The 19,702-nt window shown below is 39.2% G+C and overlaps 1 protein-coding gene across 1 annotated transcript in view; it reads right to left on the bottom strand.

Annotated features, from left to right (window-relative positions):
- The window catches only part of LOC111872672 (muscle M-line assembly protein unc-89), a gene marked incomplete at its 3' end in the record, with an annotated part of 150,842 nt that extends 140,008 nt beyond the window's left edge, over positions 1-10,834 (bottom strand). Inside the window, exon 1 of the mRNA XM_023866777.2 lies at positions 10,585-10,834. The remainder of the gene's footprint in view (positions 1-10,584) is intronic.
- Positions 10,835-19,702: the final 8,868 nt, after the last annotated feature.

The following is a 19,702-nucleotide window of genomic DNA, read 5'->3' as shown; positions in this document are numbered from 1 at the left end:
TATAACATTACTTGACATTTCAGTCCAAAGCGCAAAAGAAAATAGCCTGCAATGTCTGCGTCAGTGCTCCGAGAAGAGAAGAGAAGAGGTTTTGGCTTGCGTCACTACGAAATGTCTTCAGAAAACAATCCAATGATAGTTCCTTTGTCTTGCTTGTCAATATATTATGGTACTCACTTGTCGGACAAAGAAAATAAACCATTTCTGACGGCGAATTCGTAAGACGATGTTTGCAGTACACAATGCATGGTATTTGTCCGGAATAGAAAGTGTTTTAATGTGTTTCTGTAAGTCCGTCTCGTGAAAACAGGACATGAGTAATTGAGGATATTAGTAGTAATATAATTAAAAACTCAGAAGGAAAGAAAACAATCTGAAAGGTTTTATTTCGCAGTGGAATGCGTTAAGGCAAAAGGCGAAACTAGTCATTCGCTAAACGTCTTTCAAGGAATAATGGAACCTTCTGAGATGGTCGAAGAACTAACTAGTCTTAAAAGTTTGCATGGCATAAAAATGAGAAAAGATTTCTTTAGTGTATGTTAAACTATGAAGGAACCTGATCTCCTTGAACAAATTAAAGGTTACAAGATATGGAATCCAATATGATTTGAAAGAGTGTTGATTTAACGGGTAGGATTATATGAGAAATGGCCAAACAAAATCCAAAATATTGCATGGAACTTCAATGTGAAACCCACTAACAGACATTACATGGATATCATGAAGTCTGAACTTGTTATTAAAGCTGTGATATAATGTGGTTCCTTCAGCCAACACAACAAACGTTTTCAAACAGACCCAGTCCAATATCACTGTACTAACACTGGTTTTATTTTAGCGTCTGCAATATATTTGGATCCATGGTTTGGATCATCATCATCAGACAGTTTCTTAAATACATCGTTTGTTATTGAACTGTCCTGATATGGATCCATATTAGTATCATTTATTAAATCCCTTGATTTCTAAATAATATAGTTAATCTTAAGGCTAAAATTATTTGAATTAGTATTTATGTCTCGTCTGTTCGATGTGAGTGTCGCGTGTTAGAAGGTGATGTCTTCTGGGATTCTTTGTTAACGTTTGATTTACTTATTATTGATTATTAATTGCGTTCTATCTTTGTTACAGGTTATGTATATATTTCTTCCTGATTTACTTATGTAGTATCGTGATTTAAGTTCCTCTTTTGCTAAACAGGAACAATATTCAGTTGTAGGAAGAAAAATATGGTACAAAAGAAGCATACAAACTCACGCCCAAGAGAGAATAAAACTTCAATCACAACACTATACAAGAAAATCAGGAAGAATGCATATAGAACTAGGAAAACCGATAGTGTGAAAGAAATCATCCATAACAATAAAACGGATATTAACAACGAATTCCAGAAGACATTGTCACCCTCTGATGTACGATGCATCATTGATCGAAATATGTAGGAGATCTTAAGTTAAAACCAATGTTAGTACAGTGATATTTGATTGGCTTTGTTTGAAAAAAGTTTCGTTGGGTCGGCGGCCAAAGAAACATTTTGTAACACTCAACAGGAAGCAGACACTAAAGATAAAATTGTGATATCAGTTGCGAATTTCTTTAGAATTCATGGACTTAATCTTTGCCAGTTTCGATATTTTTTTCTGCCAGAAATTGATGCTGAATATGTGGACAAGTTGTTCCATTCAAAGTCCGGTAGTTGAGTCATAGGAGAGTGCTGAAACGTCTCTTAGTTTGAGTCTAGAAATAGGAATATTCTTAATTGAGAAAAGCAAGATTGTGGCTGAAAGTAGTGATGAAAAGAGGCTCAAGATTTAACACTGTTAGGTGGTAAGAGCCGCCACTTCATTTACTTAAATATTAAACCTCAAAGTCAATAGAAATACAGTTCTGGTATGTTTGGTTCTGTCAGGACTCTTGAAATGAAGCTGGAAAATATTATCTCATGCCATTGTTCTTCTAACAATTGCTCCGTAAGGGTAGATCAGTAAACGTTTTCTTTCTAAGTGGCCGTGCTGCAAAAACAAATGATTTCTTGGCTGAGAATCAGAAATCATCTTCAATTATTTTCGCAGCCGTGCTACAAGTATACGTATTATTTAAACGCGTTCTCCCTTGAAGTCAAAAAATGCTACAGAAAAATGTGACTTGATTTGGGTAAACTGCAACGTGACTCAGTTTTGAGTAATGGTCTCAACCAGTAAGATTTAATTATGTACGATTCGAGCTCTTCACGGCGGTCACTATTAAGAATACCGTGTTCTGCGATGTGGCGCCGTGTAGATCTTGTGTGTACCGGCGTTTCGGAGGAACGTCGGTACACACAAGATCTACGATGTACACGGCGCCACATCCCAGAAGAAGGCATTCTACAAGCCAGTACCTGGCTTTTCTGAGTTAGGTAAGATATCACAAAATTTGAAAACTGCAGATATACATGAAGAGGCTATTTTATGTATGAAACAGAACAAATCGAGGTTGTACTCAAGACTCGCACATGTGTACCTAGGTGATGTGATGCGAATTGGCATTTAAAGAATGAAACCAAATTTTAATTCTCTTTCCGAACAAAGGAAAGGACAAGTTCAGGCCATTTTTATAGTAATGTTCAGCTTTGTATTATTTACGTTATAGAAAATTTAACGTCTTTCCCCTCCCCTGGTTGCATATTTTGTCTTCCAGTGCAGTAGCCTAGTTGGTTGGCTCAATACGCTACAAGCCGGAAGGTCGCGGGTTCAATTCCTGACGAGGTCATTGGATTTTTTTCAGTTGACCTAATCCTTCCAGCCGCATTATGGCCCTTGGGTCAACTTAGCCTCTAACAGAAATGAGTACNATGTGGGTACCTCAACATCTCACAACCCTATGGGCCTCCACGGCCTGTTACAGGGATACCTTTACTTTTTACTTTTTATGTGACCAGCCAGCCTTACAGGTTGATACGCTTACTCTAAACTGTCCGTCCTTAGAGCTATGAAAATTAAAAAAAAAAAAAATTCTTTCATGCAAAATACTGTCAGTGCACCATTTTCAACCACCAGATAAAATTTCAAGGCTTGGCTTTTGTAACTGACTTTTCAGAAATATTCATGATGGTCTTATGTATCTTTTTATGATAAATGAAACCTAATTTCGTCCCAGTGGTTACATAAACACACGGAATGAAGACCACTGGTAAACCGAAAACTTATATGTTATCAGCCAGCTTCTATTACAAGACAAAAAAAAATGCTTATTTTATGTTAGAGACGCTAGAGGAATCCAAGCTGTCACTTTCTTGAATGACAGGGCTTAATTCAGAAAGGCATGTGGACGATAATTTTCGGCCCTTCTTTGAAGAATTAACTAAAAAGAGCAATTACGCCTTTTTTTCAGCACACAGAATATTCAGTATTGACTCTACGTGCTTGTTTTGCCGACCAGACGTTCATAGCCGTGACGTTTACCAAATAAAAACGCGATTTTTATTTGTCGGGAAACTCGAAACACGATATTTACAGAAATAAATCACACACTTTCGAGACCTTACAAATTTAAATACGGAACGTTATTCCAGATATCAAGAAGGATGCACTTCAATGTAAAGACATAGAAGCTGTTACATCGGTATGAAATATGCGTCCATGTTAGACGTCTCCGCTTTCAATACATGTTATAACATAGGCTGAGCAAACTGGCTATGCCGACCACAGTGGCCGCACGGACTAAGGCATGAACTGTCGTCGTCCGCACACAAACACTGAGGTCATGGTTTCAAATTCCACTCGAGGTATGGATGTCTGCGTTTATTCTGTGTGTAGGTAGCGGCCCTGCGACGCGCTCATTTCCCGTCCAAGGAGTCCTACTGACAGTCTATATGATAAGAAACTGAAGTGAAACGAAGCGTTTTACATGTGCCTTACGCTCCAGAGAAGCAAGTGAAAGTATGAATGAATGAACGAATGAAATTGACTTTACAGATAATAGTTTTGTAGGCTGGGTACAGAAGCTAACAGGGCCGCAGACGAAGCAATGAACCTCTCTGGCATACAGACCATACGGACCATACAGACATGCCTGCGGGTATGAATCCTGTACTAGTAGCCTCTTACACTCGAGGCATCGTGGAGGGTGCAATGAGTATATACCAATTATAAGTAATTACTTAACGACGCTTCCTCTGTAGTCTAGTGGTCAGATTTCCTGGCTACAGATCCAGAGTTTCCGGGTTCGATTCCCGGCGTTATTACATTTTCTGAGAAGTAGTGTGTCTGGAACGGGGTCCACTCAGCATCGTGAGGATAACTGAGGAGCTATTTCACGGAAATAGCGGCTCCGGTCTAGAAAATCGAGATTAATGGCCGTAGTGATCACCACGCGACAGCCTCTAGCCGCAAAAAGTTGGCACTAACTTCTAACTAGAACGCTTGCGGACTACAGGCCACAGAGTTCCTTCGTTCGTAGAGTATGGAGATTCTATAGCTACGGATTGCAGAATAACTGATGAATTTGAAATGATTTGGAAGGAAGTGGTCGCCGCGTAGAATAGGTACTGTGGACGCGAGGGAAACTACGTGCAACTCAGAGAAGCCGGTGACCCAACCGAGAATAAACTTGAGTTCCCCCGAGTACAAGTGTACATATTTACCTCTTGACAAGGGCCGCGCAATTGCTCAAGCGGTTAGTCGCTGGCTTCCCACCGGGGCGGCCCAGGTTCGATCCCGGGTCTGGTCAAGTGGGATTTGCGGTGGACAAAGTGGCGCTAGGGCGGGTTTTCTCCGAGTACTTCGGTTTCCCCTGCCAATCTTCATTCCACCAATTGCTCCACAATCACCCTCACCTATCATCTGGGGCTGGTACAATAGGCCAGAAATGGCCGCAGTACAAGGGTCTTAGTCCCACCCCATTAGCAATAAAAGAAATACCTCTTGACAAACCCGTTCGGTGACTCCACTCGCTTGATGGGTTCGTGTGGGTGGAAGGTATGTGACCTACTCCTCAAAGAGAGTGAAATGCGTAGTGTTGAGTGCTCATGTTCAGGCGAATGGGTTGGGAGGAAATGGTGGGAAGTTAACGCTGTACCGACTGATATGAGGACAGGACTGCACGAACAGAGCGTATTTCCTGTACTGCCAGATGGCAGTAGCATCTGTTCCCCCCCGAAATGTGAATGCAGATACGGGAAGATGCTGCGAATATACCGAATAAGAAGTCGCGGACAGCCGACAAGAGGTGGTAACTGGTTACGGAGAATTATGCAAAATTGTAATAACTCTTCCTAGATCACGAAATTCTTACGAGTAATTTATGAAAACAAATATTCAGGATATCCAGTCGTGGGGTATATCCAGTGGCCTTCCAATTCTGGTCAAGTACGAAGTCCTATAAGTTCTTTGCTTGCTAAATTATATATTGACCTTTTAAAAATATTTCGAAATGTGGGAATTATGCCAGAATTTCTGACAGCATAAATAGCTACTTGTGGATGCATAATAGACATGCTTCCGAAAATTCATCCATGATATCAAGGCTCTATTGACACAAGGCACATGCAGTGCCCACGCGGTTATCATGCAATGTTTCACCTAGACTTTTGAATAATTAAAAGCGAGTATGAAAACATAAATATCAAGTAACTTCATGCAGTACGTTCGTTCTTGGGAAACTGAGAGTAACACTTCTGGATGAGAAATCTACTGCCTCTCATATAATTATGTAGCTACTTACCGCGTTCACAGGAACCAATCACTGAACCCTAACCTAAACCAGTTGAATTCAGTCCACACCCTTACACCCTACGTATTTCTTAATCGTTTCAATCCCTTCTTCCCATCACATCTAAGTATGTTCCCCTCAGATTTGTTCCAAAAATTTTGTATGCATTTCGCTTCTCCCCATGCGTGCTACGTGCACTAAAATACACATAGCTTCAAGCTACGTTATTTCACTTTCGATTGCAATAGGATTTCTAAGAAATTGTTTGTAGTGTAAAATAGTATTCTCAATGCTGCTTAATTTCTACCTGAATAGCTGTTACCTCGGTCATTATTTAATCTCGTATATAAAAAGAAATACACGCAGCCGTTTAAATGGAGCAGCAGATCAGATGAGTGACGATGCTCAGAAGTATTTTCTTAAAAAATTCTTGAACGGTAAAAATTCCATTACACTAAGATCACGACGTTCATTGGTGGGATACGATATGCTAAAACACAAATACTTCCGGTTGCGGTAGCTCGCTCGGAAACCGGGATCGTTGGTTCAAATCCCACACAAGGCATGGACGTTTGGTATGTGTATGTGTTTATTCTGTGTTTGTGTTGTCCTGTGTTTAGGTACGGGCCTTCCGACAAGCTGATCACTCGTCCAAGGAGTCCTACTGTTTGTAAAATGATCATGAAACTGAAAACCAGACGCTTAGGCCAAAGGGGGCTGTAGAGCCAGTAAAAAATTTACTATTCTAGATTAGTTGCTATTTAACAGAGCCAAATTGTGCAAATCGAAAAACTGTCTCTATAATGTATTCTATCACATTTAACTCTGCGTGCAAAGAACAGGGGAATGTAATAAAATGTAAGGTTCCCTGCTGAAATGAATGCGCTAAACTTACTAACTGAATTTAATGCATCGTCACATAGAACCACGATTCAGCGAATTTAGGCACAGTGACAATTGTGTGAGACTGCGGTAAATTATCCAGAAGACGTAAAAAGCCGACACGTTCTAGAGCAGTTTCCCCGACACATTGAATCATAAGCAACATAACATTATGTTAGCCACTAATGTGGTTCTATTTGCTGGCTATATTTGCATGAAGTGCCTTACTTGCAAGGAGTGTTATCTGACGAACCAAGAAAGCCGAAAATTCTAATGACTAAAAATGGCCCTCCTGCTAATATTTCACATGACTCTTGGGAGAGACTTACTTAGGTATTTTAAAAATGTGTGGAAAAGATACAAAACAAACAGGTACATAAGTTACTCAGGACACAGACTGGTAAATAAAATGTAATTACGGGAACCGAGGGAAAGTATGAAATGTCCACTTACGCTAAAGTGCACAGACTTTGTGTTACAAAGCCGACTTAGCAAAGGAAATGACACTGCCCCATTCCTCCAAAATTTCACTACTTCGAATAATTACAACAAGGTATTCCAAGATGTGTGGCCGGTCACGGTAGCCGAGCGGTCTAAGACATGCACTGTCTTTGCTAGCTCGGAAACAGGGATCGTGGGTTCGAATCCCATTCAGGGCACGGATGTTTAGTTTGTGTTCTTTCTGTGTTTGTGTACAGTTACAGGCCTTGCGACGAGCTGATGACGCACCCAAGGAGTCCTATCGTATGTGTAAGATCTAGAAAAACCGAATTGAACGGAGAAGTAGGCCCACTGGGGCTGTAGTGCCAAGAAAAATATTCCAAGATGTGTAGGCTCCAAATTAGATTTAAAGGAAAACAAAGAGCCATTGGATCTGTCCAATGAAGTCTAACTGAGCCGTATTACTTTACAATTTGTTCTGTAGAATACAGTCATACAGCGATTGTTTACGTGACTTGTGTGTTCTGTTAATCCCGTACTCCTCTAGTTACTGCCCTGCAGGTAGATGTGCTTCCGCTGCCGCCGTACTTTATACATCTATGGATATTTTTAGAAGCATCCTTCAGTTCAGATGACATTCATTGATACTGTTTTCTGCCTTTGTAGATATTTTCCATTTTATTTTATCTGTATTCGTACTGACCCTGTAATTTGATTATAGACTGTTAAGCCAGCATGTAAACAAATAAATACAGATTTGAACTGTTTATAATTATAGTTATCATCATCATCATCATCATCATCATCATCATCATCATCATTAGCTGTCTGAATATTCGTTTACAAAGAAAATTCAAAGAAACGTCTGATTACTTGGGCAAATATTTTCCGAAACGATCACAATGTGTATATTGATTGTAGCTGGGTATGCTTTTAAGTAGTGCTTCACTTTGATTTCAAAAAGGAATATTTCTATTATCCATCTTACTCAGTAAATATTCTTGAAAGAATGAAAGGAACTTTTATCCGTGACTGAGTACCTTCGAATGATTTTACGAAAGTCCACTGTTTTTGTCAGTAGGTTGGGTGCGATTTTAGGCTAAGATATGTTCTATTTTTTCCTTTGACGCTACAGCCCCAATGGGCCTAGGCCTACCTCCATGAAACTCTCCGTTTCACTTCGGTTTACTATATCTTAGATATTCGGTAGGACTCCTTGGGTGGGTGATCAGCTCATCGTAAAGCCTCTACCTGTACACAAACACAGGAAAATGCGCGCACACACACGCGCTCGCGCGCGCACACACACACACACACACACACACACATACTAAACATTCATGTCCTGCGTTGGATTCCAAACCACGACCCCGGTTTCCGAGCGAGCGAAAACAGTGCATGCCTTAGACCGCTCGGCTACCGTGACCGGCAAGATATGTTCTATAGCTAATTATAGAACAACGAAACAGGAAATCAGGATTTGTTAAGTGTTGGAATTCACAGAGCACAAGAGCATCTGCTTCAATACTGTAGACTTCATGCATCAGACTTTTATATTCCACCAATTCATCAGCCTAATATCATAATGTGGGTTCTGGCCATAATAGCAAAGCAGAGCTTTCAGTTACAACATTCTTATCGCACCTGAATAGCCAGATGGCAACTAACTTGATGATCCCCCTGTAGTTAGAAATATCAAGGAGCCAGATGCAGTCCGTAAGACTTCTGCGCCCCTTTCCACCTTGTATAAAGATCTTGGCTCTACTCCATAACATGCACAGAGAAAATGAGTTTCACTGGGTCGTTAAAATGGTACAATCTGGTTCTTGAGAGGAGACAAGACGGTTAAAACTATTTCGGCAACATGATGCCAGAACGCGAGTGCTCTGCTATTATAGTGATCGGGAAAACAAGCTCTTGGGAACTTGTTATTGGAAGAGAACAAAAATGTATTGAAATTAGCCTCTAGTAGGCATGCCACTTCAGGTAACTGACATAATCGTAGCCAATGTATGTTTCATAAAAAAAGGACTCCGTAGTCGTCTAGCAAATTCGGAATTTGTGTGTGGGTATAAATATTAAATTAATTTAAGCCACGTAGGATTTACATTAAATTCTTAATAAAACTATGAATATAAGTTTAAATGATCTTTACACGTGGACATTTTCTGGAATTTTAATTAGTAAAGTTTCAGATTAGGAACGCAGTCCAAAACGCTTATATTCTTATTGACATTCTTTCCACAAACTGTCTCGTATCGTTCTGAAATATATGGATAAAGCACTCCGTCAGTTTGCACCACCATTCCCCCACTACACACTAAGCAATGCAACCTGTATTTCAGCTACTTGTGTTAACTGTTTTATTTACTTTAGTGCAGAAAGTAAAAGACTGGGGTGATCGCAAGCAAACTACAAATTGTGAACACACACACATATATAATTACCGAAATTTAAAAGCCTACAACTTCAGAAGAACATTCCACATTTTTTTTTTTGTATTACTCTGATTTAAACGGTGTGTTTAATAATGTTTGTGGGTGTGCGTGCGTGTATGCGTGCCTGCGTAACAAATATGTGTAACTGAACAAAAGAGCGAAGAATTAACTTCGAATTGTTTATTGATTATTTCAATATGCATCACGGATCAGTCAATACTTGATTTTTAAAAGAAAATAACATACAAATTGATTTTACCTTCTGTCCCATTAACTCGCGATTCTCCAAAATCTTGGAATAAACAACACAGATTTACTCAACGAATTGCACTTCAAATATGGAGCACCTTAATGTATGTTTCATACAGCAAGCTAACAGTTCATAATGTCTCTATATTTCTCCACCGTTCCCTGACTTTTACTCTTGGATTCAAATTGTGTGCTGCATAATCAAGTGGCTGAATGCGTTCTATTCCGTCACGTGTGCCCTCTGTAGAAACTGAACAACATGTAACACATGAACCTCAGCAAAACACAGGAGACTATGATTTACATAAATTTATCTTTACCATGGAAAAGTGCGAAATTGATAACAAAATCCAGTTACTCCAGGAAGTTTAATTCGAAACATTAATGCCATGCGGAAATTCTCATTATTTACCTAGACATTAAGTCCTTTACTATTTTGTCAAACCCATAACCATCTACTCTCTTATCTCCAATACAGCAGCTTACAGCGAGATATACGGAAACTGTTACATCAATTCGAATATTGGCTTGGAAATAACTAAACAGCAGAACATAGAAATAAAAGAGAGATCTGATGTCGGTTATTATATGTAGGTCCGGCACTAGAAATAAAAGGTGTCAAATTCGTTAAGCTGAGATAATCCATAGGCGGGGAACTTAAATTCCTATTCATCACTTCACAACGGACACTCCGTATCACTGATATCCATCGGAAAATGTTAGATTGTTAGTGTGTTGAACTGAGCCAACATCCGTGATTTCCCTCGGGAACTGCGTTAACACTTAATCCATTGGCATAATAAAAAGCTTCCTGCAAACTCGATATTATAAGATCGCACTTGAAGCATCTTCATTCGAAACCAAACCCAGAAGACCTACTTACTCTTCAACTTGACGCCACTTCTTCGCTCTAATTACACAACAAACCACACTCAACTCACTTCGTTCTCTTCGCCCGCAGAACCGATAGGTCCGACCGTCGTCGGTACAGTAGAAGTACTGACAGTTGCTGACTATGGCGACGGAAATAGGGCCCTCTACATATCCTAAGAAACCAGCTCCTCAGATGAGCCAGAGCTACTTGGCGTCTCTACTTCCCTTCCTACGGTTCAGACGTCGCCCACTTGACGTCACACAGCAGCCCGCCGCAGCGCAGACTGTCAAAATAGAACCTACAGCTCCCTATCCATTCCTATCAGGATACAAGCACGCCTAGTTTATCTGCAAATGCAGCCAAGAAACAGTGTTCAAGGCATACACGCTCTACAGAATTCTTCGGTTCTGTGGTTACCAGCTTTATAATCTAGAGGTCCCTTGTTCATATCTTGGACGCGAGACCTGCTATACAGACTGAGTTCTTTCGTCGTTTTTCTTACTTCCCCCATGAAAATCCTGGAATAATACTAAAAATCATCTAAGACAGCTTCCTTGCACATCCTGTACAATTCATTATTCAAAATCAACCTCACATTCCAGTACATAAAATCTTAGTAGAAAAGTAAATTGTCATTAAACAAATCAGTAACAAAGAAATAAATATAAACGAGTGAATGCAAATTAATACACATGTACGCATATTATTTCTATAAGAATCTAGTTCAGTGGCTACCAATTGATTCTCGACCGAGTAACTCGTCCGGACTGGTTTTGATGCCCAGTCAACCTCATCACCAGGGTCCGGATTTTGATGACCTGAAAATATTTAAAAAATGACCTATAAAATGACCGAAGAAATCCAGAAAAATGATCTAAAGGAGAAAAGAAAGAGCACTTCGCTTCCATGTTATTTACATTTCAGAAAACATATGAAGAATCCTTTCCTAAAATGGCAAAAAAATGACAAGAAATACCCTTAAAAGTACAAAAATTTACCAAAAAATTACCCCCAAAATTAAAAAATTACCTTAAACCTATAAATGTCAAAAAATGACAAAAATTACCTATAAAATTTACATTTCTGTAACCAGCAGCTCATATCCGAGAATTATATATTTAAGAACATCGCATAGGATAAAAGGAAAAAAAGATGATATGTCATCAAAATCCGGGCCCTGCTCATCACCAATGGCTACCATGAAATCTTTCTACACGAATAATGTGGCTAGAGCGTAAATCTGCCGAGTACCAAGACCTACAACTGTACTTCCATATCACTTAAACGCCCTGACGGATGAAAGCTTCACGTACGCACAGTCTGAGGAAACTTGGACAGTTATGTCCGAGTGGCAGTCGTTGAGAGAAAGCTGCCAGTTACGGAGCGAGAGTGACCTAACTTGGGCGGCGGGTGAAGACCCATCAGTGGATGGTAATCACAACAAGCCACTACGACGCCCGTACATTTACTTATTGCTCTGCTGTCACTAGAGCAGATTGTAAATTAGCAACCAAATTAAATAAAAAGAACATTGAAGCGTCCAGACTTCTCAACGTGAACAATATTATTAGAAGACTCAAACTGAAGAAACCGTTTGAACTAGTTAAATGTTAAAGTACTAAGTAATTCAGTGGAAGTGACTTAGTTTTAATTTACGTAGTATATTAGGATTAGAAAAAAATTATCGTTAGTTATGCAACTAGTTTTAATTGTAATTAAGTTCTGGGTTACCCAGTCTTTAATTAATAAACAAAAAAACAATGGTGTAAAGATAAGATTTTTTTCCTTATAAAAGTAAACAGACTTATGCGGTATTGTATTGTGAAGTGGAACTAACGTGGGCGAAATATAATAGAATTGATGGACGCACAAGAAATGAGAGAATAACCGGAAGTAGAGAGTTCAAAATAGAGAGATCAGGAGAGAATATGAGAAAGGAAGTTATTCCCTGTATCTGGGGAGAAGAGCGCTAAACGTGCACTGCTAAAACGCTTTGAAAGAAAACGCTGAGAGGAGAAAAAACATGCAGTAAATGGTTGTGCATAAATGACGATTCAGCATCAAAGAAAATAATAAAACTGCGCCAACGTAAGGGAGTTAACAAGCATTGGAAAATGTTTATTTAAAATGAGATAATATCGAAGAGTATGCTTAGTTAGAAAGAGGTCCCACCTGAGTTATGGAGGAATGTAAATATAAAAATATAGAATTAATTGAAGAGAATACAAATGGTAGTGCTTTGGTATTGATGGTGACAGTAGCGGTAGTAAAAATAACAAAGTAGATTTGAACCAGTGGAAGTAGCCACGTGTATAAAGAATCTGTGTATCTCAAGAACTTGTCGTTATGTGAAAGCAGATATACCAGTATATAATGAAATGAAATGAAACTCAGCACACTAAACTACCTCAGTAAGGTACTCATGTTGCCGATCAAGATTCTGAGAGAATATTCACCCACGCGAGCCTGTCCCATGCTTTGAGTCAGGGGCTTCCAAACCTTTATCAATCTATAAAACAATGATTTTTAAACTAAGCTGCCGATATTCAAAATAGCCAGCTTATTCTTAAAGCGCCGTTGTTAGAGTTATGGCAATGAATTCTCAAATTAGGAGCAAGATGCCAAATTGGCGTGCCCACGGTCATTGGTAATTATCCTCCTTAGTGGTTCCCAACATTAAGAGCCGGACGCCCTTAATATGTGCATTTAAATGCACTCACGCACTGCGTTAAAGATGACTAACAAGACGTGCTGGGAGTCTGAGCTGAGTGGGGATCTATCTCGGACATTCTGACTACATCTCACATTGTGGGCCCGCAAAATGCTCATTGTACTGAGTCAGTCTAAATTTTGAGCGACCCAAAAATAGTATATTCATTTTAAATATAATCCGAAAGTCAGAGTAATTTACAGCACTTTGTTCATATCTGGCATCGTCTTTCTTTAAAGAAGTCTGGAAAATGTAGGACTATGAAGTGCTGAAGCTGAAGGTCTACAACAGTAAAATACTGATGCAAAACATGATAAAATTCGAAGAGTACAGTATAGCACCATTTTTCGTAAGAAAAATATGTATACAAAATTAATTTAATTAAAGAGACCGCTGGAAAGACTAAGGTGTAGGTTGGTGGACAATATTAGAATGAATCTTAGAGAGATAGGATGGGATGGTATGGATTGGATAGATCTGGCTCAGGATAGGGACCAGTGGAGGGCTCTTGTGAAAACGGTAATGAACCTTCGGGTTCCATAAAATGCTGGGAAATTCTTGAGTAGCTGCAGAATTGGTAATTTCAATAAATCCAGTTACCAATCCCAACACCGATTATAATCACTCGATCACATGATAATATTTATATTCATTTTGTGTAGGTCGACAGTATCTTTGAAATGGCTGCAGTGTACACACGAAAGCATAGACAGACACTAACCTCAACCGTAACGTAAACGTTTATACTACACACTCCACAGACAAGATATTAAAGAAATACGAAGTGAGATTCCTCACCGCTGTGCGCAATTCGAACAAAATTACGAAGGAATTCTCGGCTCTCTCTGACACGTCCTACAAACTTAAACACACGTAAACACTCAGACATAGTTATAGGCCTGTGGATATACATATGGAGGCAAAGGTTTCAAAGATGTTATTCTAAAATCAGGTGCCCCAAAATCATGATACATATGACGACAGCAAGCCGACCAAACTAGTTTGTCATACGTAAGTTTTGAGGTTTTCACGGTGATGACTATGAAGAAAGTCGTCTTCTGGGATCTGGCGCAGCTACAGCTATCTGTATTCGCACGCAACTGAACTACCCTGAAGATTGAGGCGATGTATTCCTCCGAAACGTCGGTCAAAACCAAGAATACACGGCGCCAGATCCCAGAAGACGACTTTCTTCATAGTTTGTCATATATTTAATATTTTGTTTCTTATTCTGGATGTATTCGGATCGAATCTCGATCTAGACTCTGGTGACGCTGATTGAGATATTTTTGTGTTTTTTTCAGTCCCTTCACTATCGTCTTACCTTCCGACGCAGTGTAGTCTCAATACTGAAAGCGTCGATGACTAATCGTTGCTGACAGGCTGATAACTTCGCCGTCATCAGACCTCAGAACCTCAGTCAGTGGTTTCATCCTTGTAAAGCATAACATAACGGAAGACCTAAGAACACTGCCGATCACGGTGATGTGTAGAGCAGTTGAATTGCGAGTTTTATTCCAGCTTGGGGCACGGATGCTACGTCTGCATTTCGATGTGTTGTGTTTTACTCAGTAGGCAGAAGCCTCTCAGGGAGGCTGATGCCTTCTTCATTGAGCTCTAAGCTTGCGTATGCACTTGGGTTTGATGTACGTAAGTCGATTGAAGATCAATTTTAAATGTGCACGATGTATACTTATTGGAGCACTAATAATACGATGCATTAACTACAAAATTTCTCTTCCAGTCGTACATATCGTGTTGAAAACTTTTACTATAACAAAAAATCAGCACAACCTCCCAAAAAAGAGATCATAATCAGCATATAAATTCCGCCAATTTTGTTCTTGTCATATGTTCTATTCATTTAACATGTCGGTATTTAAGAATCAAATCTCCAAAATTATTACACTATATAAAGAATTTTAAATTAAAGAAATATAGAGTAAAATATTTGTCCGAACAGGTTGGTCTAAGTACAGCTCTAGACTTGTATTCGGGAGCCAACGGTTCGAAATCGGAACCAAACACCGTCTCCTTTCGCTGACGTTTCTCGTTGGTTTTCTCAGTCGCACTATGCGAATGGCGGATAGTACTTCGAATAGGCCACGTTAGCTTCCTTCCAGATTATTTCCAATTCACCATCATCCATCTGTCAGCTTACCATCGGATACCGTGCACTCTCGAGAAGGTAAGCAGCGTGCTATAAAGCAGGAATATTAATGTACGTGTATATACCATTTCTTGAAAATCCATGGCATAAATTTAAATAACCTTTAGAATATTACCAAATATAAGGAACCTCTTAGGGGATTGAACTCTCTTTCTTGTTCTTATTCATTCATTCATCAGTAATCTGTCAGACGACAGGTCCACAGTCTCTCCCAGAACAGTTCCTTAATGCGATCTAGAGCTTTCTCCTTCAAATGAAAATATCCTCTTCTGTCCCCAAGGTCATCCAGCATCTTCTTACGTCTTCTTCCTCGTCTTCTGGTCACTTCTATCCGCCCGTCTATCTTTCCTTCAATAACTTATTTTAGAAGGCAGTTACTGCGTAAGATATAACCAATCCAATTAGCCTTCCGTTTTCGTATTTCGTGTAGGGTATTCCTCTGCTCACCGACTCTAATTGACACTTCTTCATTTCTCACATAATCGGTCCAACTGATCTTCTCCATCCTTCTCCAACACCACATTTCGAAGCTTTCCAGATGTTTCTGATCTACTGCCCTAAGTGTCCAAGTTTCAGCCCAAAATGTAGCATTTCACTAGTTTCTTTCTCAAATTTAAGTCCAATTTGCTGGTAAAAAGATTCTTCTTCTTGCTAAATGCAGCTTTTGCCATGGCAATCCTAGATTTAATTTCACAAGTACACCTTCCATCATTTGTTCTTATCATCATCATCATCAGTAATCTGTCAAGACGACAGGTCCACAGTCTCTTTCATAACAATTCCTCCATTTAATGCGATCNAGCTTTTGCCATGGCAATCCTGGATTTAATTTCACAAGTACACCTTCCATCATCTGTTAACAAGCTACCCAAATATTTAAAACATTTCACATTCTCCACTTGTTTTTGGTCTATCTTTATTGTGACTGGGGTTGGTTGTCTCGAAATTTTCATTACTTTTGTTTTCTCCACATTCATTTCCATGCCATAGCACCTTCCAATTTCAATTAGTCTATCAATCATGCCCTGTAGCACAGTTTCTTCCTTAGTAAAATAGATATTAATATTTTAAAACATGCAGTAGGTAATTTTGAAAAATCAGAATTTCCAGATTTGATCAGTCTGTTACCTATCACAGTCACAATCACATATTCAGTGCCAGAACAATTCATCGGTCTGCTGGCAAGCCGTCAACATGCGAAACAATTGACTGTTCTTTTCCATAGTGCAGGGTCAGTGTCTTTCATAGAACGATATACCTGTACATGGTATATCGTTCTATGAAAGACACTGACCCTGCAATATGGAAAAGAACAGTCAATTGTTTCGCGAGGCGAGGATTGGCACCCTCAAGTTTCGAAGATCCCATGAAATCGTGCCTCATACAACTTCCTGTTTCCTCATATCAACTTTAAAAGAAAACATTGTCAAGAAGGTGGGCGAAAATAGCATTAAGTCCGTCAGCACACGAAGTTTTACAAAGTTCAAATATTTCTACACCCTGTGAACACTACTGCTGACTATAAAAGGATGTTACAAGTGAGACTTATAACCAGGGCCCGGAATTTGATGACCTGAAAATATTTTAAAAAATGACCTATAAAATGACGGAAAAATCCATAAAAATGACTTAAAATATGACCCAAAAATGTAATATGCAGGGCCCGGATTTTGATGACCTGAAAATGTTAAAAAAAATGACATAAAATGACCGAAAAATTTCAGAAAAATGACCTAAAGGAGAAAAGAAAGAACACTTCGCTTCCATGTTATTCACATTTTAGAAAACATATGAAGAAAAATTCCCTAAAATAGCCAAAAATGACAAGAAATAACCTTAAAAGTCCAAAAAATTACCCCCCAAATGAAAAAATGACCTTAAACCTAAAAATGTCAAAAAATGACAAAAAATTACCTATAAAATTTACATTTCTGTAACCAGCAGCTCATATCCGAGATTTATATATTTAAGAGCATGGCATAGGATGCAAGGAAAAAGAGATGACATGTCATCAAAATCTGGGCCCTGCTTATAACCAACTCATAACATAACCCAGAGTTTCAAAACCCCTATTACCACAGCCCGCCATTGGACAAGATCGTGGGCATCATAACCGATGTTCCTAAGATCCGTGCTAACTCCCGGCTTTCTAAGCGGCTTCTCCACCAAAATTCTGTGCAAACTTCTGGTTTTACCACTCTACCTAAATGTCTGGCCAGTATTGATTTCCTTGATTTCACTGCTAACATTTGGCGATCTGTACACGTCATAGAGTTCACCTCATTTAAAATTCTGAATTCTAGCAAATGAGTCGTTCCTTCACAGAAAGAGAGTATGTTTATATTTGTGTATTTTGTATCTTTACGTAGTTACTGATTCAGCACTTTCAACTCCAGGAAATACGAAACTAAGCCTCCCTACCAGTTCCCATTTCTAGGTGTGGGCCTAGTCGTGATTGTGAACTCGCATTTTAGCAAGTCTCGTATCGGAATTTCAAAACAGCTTCTGAATTGCTACCCTTGTATTGACATTGAGGAACATGTTACTTATACATACCTTAGAGTTTAAAGTCATAAACTAAATATCGTTCATTTTTTCGTTAATATTAGCATAAAATAGGCAAGACCTTCCGAAGGTAATTGATTTTTGTTCATTGCTGCACTTTACACCTTACAGTATTAGTTACTTTTCATCAATGAAACACAAGATATACTGGGGATTCTTGACTGGACTCAGGCAAGCAAAGGGACTCATACGAGGACCCTCTGCTAAAAGAGCGAAGGAACTGTTGAAGTTAAACAGGAACCAGCTACGATGGGTTGTGGGACTACTTACAGGACACCTCTTCAAACTGGGACTAAGTGATAGTCCCACTTGTGAAAGGTGTTAAAAAGAAAATGAAAAAGTCACACATACCCTGTGTGAATGTAAGGCCTTAGCTTATTTAAGATTACGTCACTTGGGTCAATACTTTATGGAACTAAGTGACTATTTCGAGGCCCCCACGTACAAAATCCTGCGCTTCATTCGAAGCACGGATTGCTGAGGGGATAATGAAAAGGGGAAGCACAATAGATCACTGTAGGTCGCGGTGCAAGGACCCAGAAGGCCCACCCCTTATACATTTATTCATTCATTCATTCATTCATTCATTACTACTATTCATCAAAAACACGATCTTCTGGGCTGTAACGCCGTGTAGTTTGGTAAGTCTAACCGATGTTTCGCAGGAACCTATAGCCTCCATTTTCTTGGTGTAACAGTTAAGCTAGAAAGCAGCGGTGGACTTCTACAGAATTAGAAGGGCAGACTCTTATCCTCTTCACTCCCATCGCCATAAGAAGCTCAAATCCAACACAGCCATGTTTGGATTATTACTAAATTGAAAATAAATTAAATTTATCGTGAAGGACGTTACTGCCCTTTGTTTAGTATGGCGACTGGGTCGGTATTCTTCTTTCGCCTTTTTCCTGACGACGAACGCAGTGCCAGCCTCCGAAACGCTGTAAATAAAATATAACTTCAGATAATGAACAATGTCCGGCAAACACAATATGTTAGAAGCAGGATAATGTCCGAGACGATTATCATTTGCCACTGTTGCAGAGAACGGGTCATGATAGGGTCACTTCAACTACAAACATACTAACAATTTAAGTTTATGATACTCAGCTACTTAGAAAATGTTTAATATCAATCAAACAAAGAAACAATAATCACCACATTAATTACAAATAAAAACAATGTGCTGAAAATTGTGCTATAGGAACTGAAATATATTATCCTTAAGAAATTAAGTCCTTATATGTTGGATTTCAGGGTCTCACGGAGGTGAATAAGAAGAGAATGGTCTCCTTAGTTATAACGCCATGTAGTTTGGGGAAAGTTCGACGTTTCGGAGGAATATATTTCATCTATATTTACGATAGAATTGTAAGCCAAGCAAGAAACAATTAGAAGCAGGCCGAAAGTTGAACGAACTGCACATAATACTCGTACATTCGGTGTGATAAAGGTCTGCTCAAGCCTCAGCGGATTTGAATTAATCAAAATATGGTTTACAGATAACATTACAATACATAATCCCATTAATCAAACTGGCTAGTCCGTCAGTAGAAGCAGATTTGGCAAGAGGAGGTAGGAGAACGGAGGAAAACTTTGCAACTTCTCGAAGATACGTAGGCAGGCGTGTGTCACCAACACAGAAATACGCATAACATAAATAGACGATGGATACAGATCCGAAA

The sequence above is a fragment of the Cryptotermes secundus genome, unplaced genomic scaffold (genome assembly GCF_002891405.2).
Source record: "Cryptotermes secundus unplaced genomic scaffold, Csec_1.0 scaffold102, whole genome shotgun sequence".
Lineage (NCBI taxonomy): Eukaryota > Metazoa > Arthropoda > Insecta > Blattodea > Kalotermitidae > Cryptotermes > Cryptotermes secundus.
This window is presented reverse-complemented; position numbering and strand designations above follow the sequence as displayed.